This window comes from Palaemon carinicauda, chromosome 2 (assembly GCF_036898095.1).
Source record: "Palaemon carinicauda isolate YSFRI2023 chromosome 2, ASM3689809v2, whole genome shotgun sequence".
Classification (NCBI taxonomy): Eukaryota; Metazoa; Arthropoda; class Malacostraca; order Decapoda; family Palaemonidae; genus Palaemon; species Palaemon carinicauda.
Window position 1 is genome coordinate 174637939 of NC_090726.1, and position 7500 is coordinate 174645438.

The following is a 7500-nucleotide window of genomic DNA, read 5'->3' on the forward strand; positions in this document are numbered from 1 at the left end:
TATATATATATATATATATGTATATATATACATATATATATATATATATATATATATATATATGTATGTATGTATATATATATGTATGTATCTATATATATATATATATATATATATATATATATATATATATATATATATATATATATATATATATATATATATATAATATCACACGGTAATTACCCAGATATTAGATTCACTTATTCATATTTTATTTATAATCACAGTAATACAGATTGTCGAAGACTGAAAAAAATATTTTATGATATATTTAGAGATTATTCTTGGGAAGAGAATGATGGATGGTGACTGTAACTATTAACTTATTACTATAATATATTTTTTGGGGTTATATGAGTATAATCATTACAAAATACGGATATTTTTTTCATTTCAAATAATATTTCCTTTTTATTGTCATTTGCTTTATGTTATGTCTCATACTTATAATTAGAAACCGAACGATTATATTTGTTTTAAAATAGATAGTATATTCAATAGTTAAACATACAAGTTTTATATCAAACTCCAAAATCAAATGAGGTAAGTTACTCTTTATAAATCTTAATGAATTATGAGAAATAGGAACACAAATCAGAATTTCAATGCCTGGATATGTATACATGAGACTGTTATCTTTATTATGAATTAATCAAACCGACAGGTCTTCTGTGACTCTAAACTGTAATGGTACATGAGGATACTAGTGAGATAGCGATAAGGAACATCGTAATCTGTGGTGGTATAGTTTCAGATAGTTAATCCTTTTAATATTCAGACAATAACAGTAATAACTGTATATGAAAAAGTATTTGGAAGAGGAAGTGGAAAATACTGTGATGGGACACTTTTAATGTAGTGGTCCAATCCATACAACAAAATATAATTGTTTTTTTTTTTTTTTTTTTTTTTTTTGGTCTGGATATCGTTATCTATTATGTAATGTAACTTAATTCTCTTTAGGACTGAAATGTTCTATGGTAATTATTGATAATAAACATACCATGATGAGTCATAAATTTCACTGCTATGATAAAGGCACAAGGTGGTTATAGATTCGTGTAATGTGACTTGTTATTTATATATCATTTTACACTATCCAAGGATTTTTTTTGTCTTTTAATAAACAAATGGTTATTAAATTATCTGAACCTTCTAACAAGTTTGATTTATATTTTCCAATAATTAACCATGTAAAATGATTTATATTTAATAAAAAAAAGGTAAATTTTTCACATACTTGTAGACTTCAACTTATATAAGAAAAAGGAGAAAGGCTATGTGAAAAAAAAAATAAGGCAAACGGCAGGAAACAACAAGTACATTATTTAAGATAAGATTCAAAATAATCTTTAAGTACCGAATAATGAATTTATAAAACATACGCTATGATTTTCATACATGTTTTCTTATTTTATTTTATTTTGTTTTTGTTTTTTGAGTAGGGGGGATATTTTTCAGGCGACCATTTAACATTTACACTGCCAAAAAGGATACAGAGAGAGAGAGAGAGAGAGAGAGAGAGAGAGAGAGAGAGAGAGAGAGAGAGAGAGAGAGAGAGAGATTTTGTTTGTATAACATTTAATGACTACTCGTCTTTTCCTGTTCTACATTGTTATCTACAATATTATTTTATAACATGCTATACAAATATCAGTATAGGTTTCCAAAGCGATAATATTATTTGCTTTATATGAAAATATGTAAAGTAAATTGTTATGAAATGATACGGGGTCCTCTTTCACTTTTTGCTAGTTTCTCAAAGCTCCTCGGTTTCTAAAAAACCTGGGTCATCGTTTGTATATCAGCCATCATCATATTTTATTATTATTTTCTTTTTTTTTAGTTTTACATGGAATTATGAGTGTAATTTTAATATATCTTTTTATATACAAAGTGTTTAGTGCTATGATGGAAAAAAAATTAAATAGACGTCTCTTTGTTTTAGTTTGATTTTTTTTGATAACGAATAATATTTTCTTAGAAATTTAATGTAAAATTAACTAGGCCATGGATTATATTCCTCCTTTAACTTTTGCAGAATTATTGAACTATATTTATCATGAAGCCGAAGTAAATCTTAACAAGTTTAAAAACCGAAATGGAATATATATTCTTTTTCAAGAAAGTGGATTACATATGCTTCATCTAAGTAATTTACATACTATACTATTATACCATAGATTTTACAAGTATTTTTTTCCCGCAATATTTTATTTTCCGTACTGGAGAACATTCGCTGGATTGTCGAAATGTTTTATAGAATTCAAAATCTCTCGCTAGGGCTGCATCATCGGTTATGATAAACATGATAGTAATAATTATTATCTACTTGAGATTTACATCAAAAGCATTCTTTGGTAAAAACCTGATCTTAATCGTATAGTCTTTAAAAGTATATTACAAGTACTTTCTACACATAAATATGACACCATTGATGTCCAGTTCTCCGAGAGATTTTCTTGATGGTTCCATTTTTTTTTTCTGTTTTAACTTGTCACATGCATAGAGATTTTCAATTTCTAATGAATGATGCCATATAATTTCGTAAGATTAATTTCAAGAAAAAACGCAAATTTTTATTAGCAAATATGTACTGTGAAAAGATTGTGCTTAAACCAGTGAAAAGAAGAGAGGGGACGTTGAGTGTTTTTCACATTACCTGCAGTTATTAGCTTTCCAACTCTTTTTTTATAGATAACATATAAAGGAAACTATTTGAATGAAAGTTTGGGCACCAGTTTCTAATATTCAACTTTCCCCTAAAACTTCTCAAATATTCTTACTCTAAGCTCTTGGTTTGTGTTTACCAAAGACCGTTCTTACAATCGCATTACTTGTCATATTTGACATTGAAAAGTCTTACGGTATGAAAAGTACGTATCTGCTATGCCATGAGAGAGAGAGAGAGAGAGGAGAGAGAGAGAGAGAGAGAGAGAGAGAGAGAGAGAGAGAGAGAGAGAGAGAGAGAGAGAGAATATTCCACAATATCGTTATAAAGATAAATAATCGGATCAAACGGTTTGAAATGGAATAAGTGAGAAAAATATCTAATAATTATTCCTTCTAGACTAATAAAAAATACAAATTTTCTCTCTCATATGAACTAATACAAAGACCAAGGTATATTACAGAATCAAAATATTTAGAGAAACTTAGTGAATTAAAATAGAATATTATCAAACCACAAAATATAGATTTTCCTTATTCATCTGATCATATAAATGAAAATGTATGATTATCAATAGATAAATGAGGAGAAAATCATGCATGGGTATAAGATATTAGGCTAAACAATATTTTTTTTACAGATCCTTAGGTATGTAGCTATTCTCGCTTTCTCTATCTCCTTATCACTCCCACACAAAAACACAAACACACAAACACACACACAAACTGATACACGCACACAAGTACACACACAAACACACACACACACACACACACACACACATATATATATATATATATATATATATATATATATATATATATATATATATATATATATATATATATATATATATATATAAATGTTGGAGGAGACAGAATAATTTTTCAATTTAATGACAAGAAGAGAACACATGAAATTACTATAAATAATCATACAAAAGTTACCCCAAAATTGTACTAACGTTTCATCAAGGAATTAGTTCTCTCTTTCGTAATATGTATGGTCGTGTTTTGTGTTAATCAGAATCTAAATAACCTACCACCAGACAATAAAGGACTTTTGAATTATAAAAAAGAGAAAACAACAAGTTATTAAGAAATAATTTTCAATAAACAACAATTATACGAACAATATTTATTACCGTGAATAAAAACGGACATACTATAAAAAAAAAAAAAAATTACACAAAGGGTCTGCCATTCTAATCGGATTCAAAGAAAAAACAGAGGTTTAAAATTGCCATTGTGTGGTGTATGCTTTCGACAGATTTTGACAGTTATGAAACCAGATTCCCATATTAGAATGAAAGAAGTAATATTTGGATTCTCACCTCAGAAAAAAAAAGGGATAATCTAGAAGGGGCTCTCAGAGAAGCTTTTCTGAGATAGGAAACCTATTCCGAGAAGTTCAAAACTTCATAAGTTTCTTGAAGTTTTGATTACCCAGGTCAATTTTAGTTTCATAGATAAGAGGCTATTACCAACATAATATTTTATCAAGTTTCTTATAAAGATATAATATATTTCCAATTTGATATGAATTTTGTATATACCTACCGCATGTATAATATATATATATATATATATATATATATATATATATATATATATATATATATAATATATATATATATATATATATATATATATATATATCTATATGTGTATATATATATATGTATATATATATATATATATATATATATATATATATATATATATATATATATATATATATATATTTCAAGGATTTGGTAAAATATATAAAGGGGTCGGAAAGTCTTCTACAAACGACGTGGAAATGCTCGAATATGTAGAGAACCCCTCTTTTTCTGAAAAAAAAGTAAATCTTTTACTTATGCATTAAAAAACACAAAATCATTAAATTTACTTACTAGAATTCTATGAGTTCCCAGGTTTCATCATAAGGGCAATTAGATTTCCAGTATAAATTCAAGAAAGTCGAAAGTATTATAACTACCTAATTTAAATCTAATGCTTCTTATGTTGGAACCCGAATATATTGAATTCATTGTATTCCAGAGATTTCCTTCATATGGTTTTATTGGAAAAATATATTCAAGAAAATGGGATCCTCTTGTGCTTCAATTACCACAACAAACAACCTTCCAACCATTCATTTAGTATATTCTTTCAGATACTTCACCGAAAAAAAGGGGAATATAGGACAATTCTTCATGTCTGCCCTTAAATGGAAACTTTTTATGCATTTTGTGTTTATAGTCTTTATTTTATTTTTTTTTTCTGAAAGAGAGTTTCAGGGAGTTACGAGGATTTTAGATGTCTCAAAGACTCTAGGGTTTTGGTGTTCTTTTAAAATTTAATGATACATTTATTTATCTTTGTCTTCCTTATTTATAATAATATTATATACTTATACACTTCGGTTATTAGATATTTTTCCAAATACCTTGTAAAATCTTGATAAACTTTTTAAACTATGATAGTTATAAAAGTAAAAATTAAGATGACCAAAATGTGATTCATTCAAGTAAACAAATTGAACATAACTCAGAAATTCTGAGTTGATATATTGCTCACTAATATGTAACATGCAAGTTAATCCAATCCAATGTTCAGAGTAGTTTAAGTCGATCGAAGACTGAATGGAAAAAAGTGAGTTTAACAGCCTTCATTCAACAAAAGTCAAATGAAAAACTAGGAATTACGGCACAGTTATCATGATTCGGAAACCAGGAAGCGAAAGAGTATGTAATTGAGGTTTTTCTTGAAACTTCTGTTCGCTGTTTAATGGGTTTTCTAATTCCGATGCGGGTCATTTTGGGTGTTTGGGGAATGATCTTTCAAATACTCGGGATATTATCAATTATCGACAAGGGATATTCACGGATTTTAAGAACCTTTTGTAGCATCTAAAAGTCAATTTATAGGATTTAGCATTCATAGTGTCATTGAATTCTTAAACACACACACCTACACTCACAAACACACACACACACACACACACACACACACACACACACACATATATATATATATATATATATATATATATATATATATATATATATATATAATATATATATATATATATATGTAATGGGTAGATATAATACTTTAAAAGGAGAGGTTTAAAACACTGAAATATCTATTTCCAAAGAGTGAGCGAGATTCGACAACGGCCCTGTTTTGCAAAAGCTGTCATCACTCAACTATCACCGGCATTATAAAGTAAACCAAGGCTCGCCGAGAGCGCCTGTTGTGATAAAGGAACTGTCCTGCTTTGACCAAGATGTCATCATCCTATTTAGTTGAGTCAGCATATTTTGAGGAACCGAGCCTGAGGGAAATCCTTGTTTAGGATATATGTCATCATGGAAGGATACATGCTGCCTTTTGTTACGAATTAACACGTGGTCCAGATTGCATCAGAAATTTCTTCTAGAAGCTTCCATGGCGTGACCGAAGTGGGTGTTTTTGAGAAAGCCAATAGAGATGCAGAAATGTTAAAAAGAAAGCCTTCTATGGAGATGACCACTGCCCGATGTAATTAACTCCACCCACACATGGATATATAAACTTCAAGAAGAGATCGTCCAAGAGAGAGGGGACAGGACATAAGACAAAAGAGGAACTAAGCCGAAGCAGATAAGATCGAAGTCCTAGCAATATAAGAAACAGAGAAGACCATAAGTCTGAGAGAGCCATATTTTAACCATCGCTTCAGACAAAAAAATCATATCTCCAAAAGATCCTGCTATGGCCGAGAAGAAGAGACAAAATGAAGCAGCCAGGCCTCCCTGCTTGCGAAAGGAAGTGGCCATCATTGCCTGCAGCCTGCCATCGTTCAACAGTATCATCGAATCTTCGAAAGAAGACCTCTGATGTCCCTTATTGGTGCCATCCCCTTTTGTGATGTCTTCGATTCCGGTCATCATGCCAGTTTCATGTGAACTTCAGCCGCCCTACTGCAATGTTCTTAAGCCTCACTTCAACAGCATCATCGAATTCTTGGAAGAAGACCTCTGATGTCCCATCTTGATGCAACCCTTTTTGTGACGTCTTCGAATCCGGTCATCGTGCCAGTTTCATCTGACCTTCAGCCGCCCTTCTGCAACGTTCTCAAGCCTGAAGTCTCCGTACCAGTATTGTCTAAGCAGCTGCAGAAAACTATTCCTTAAGTATTTCTACCTTACTGAATGTTCCCCATTTCTGTTGGTGTTTGATTGGTTTTAATTGTCAGTTAAAATAACAGAAAAAGTAACATTACTTTTCTTTGTATATATATATATATATATATATATATATATATATATATATATATATATATATATATATATATATATATACATTTATATGAATATGCATGCATATATATATATATATATATAAATATAAATAAATAAATATATATATATATATATATATATATATATATATATATATATATATATATATATATATATATATATATGTATGTATGTATATATACATATATATATATATATATATATATATATATATATATATATATATATATATATATATATATAGTTATATATATACGTTATATAATTATTATTTAATTACATCCTTTAATTTCCAAAACTCACCAAAGATAATTGTTGACTTTGAAAAAAATTAAACAAATTCATTCAAACCAATATCGAATAATAAAGCAACAGTTGAAGAATATCTAATTAATGATCCGTGATATATAGTGATTCTTTTTTCAACATCATTTTCGATGATGTTTACCAGAGCTTGTTTAGTAGAAATGACAAATAATTATAACCGAATATTGAACTCATATATCTGCTAATTAATGTCATTCTCCAAAGA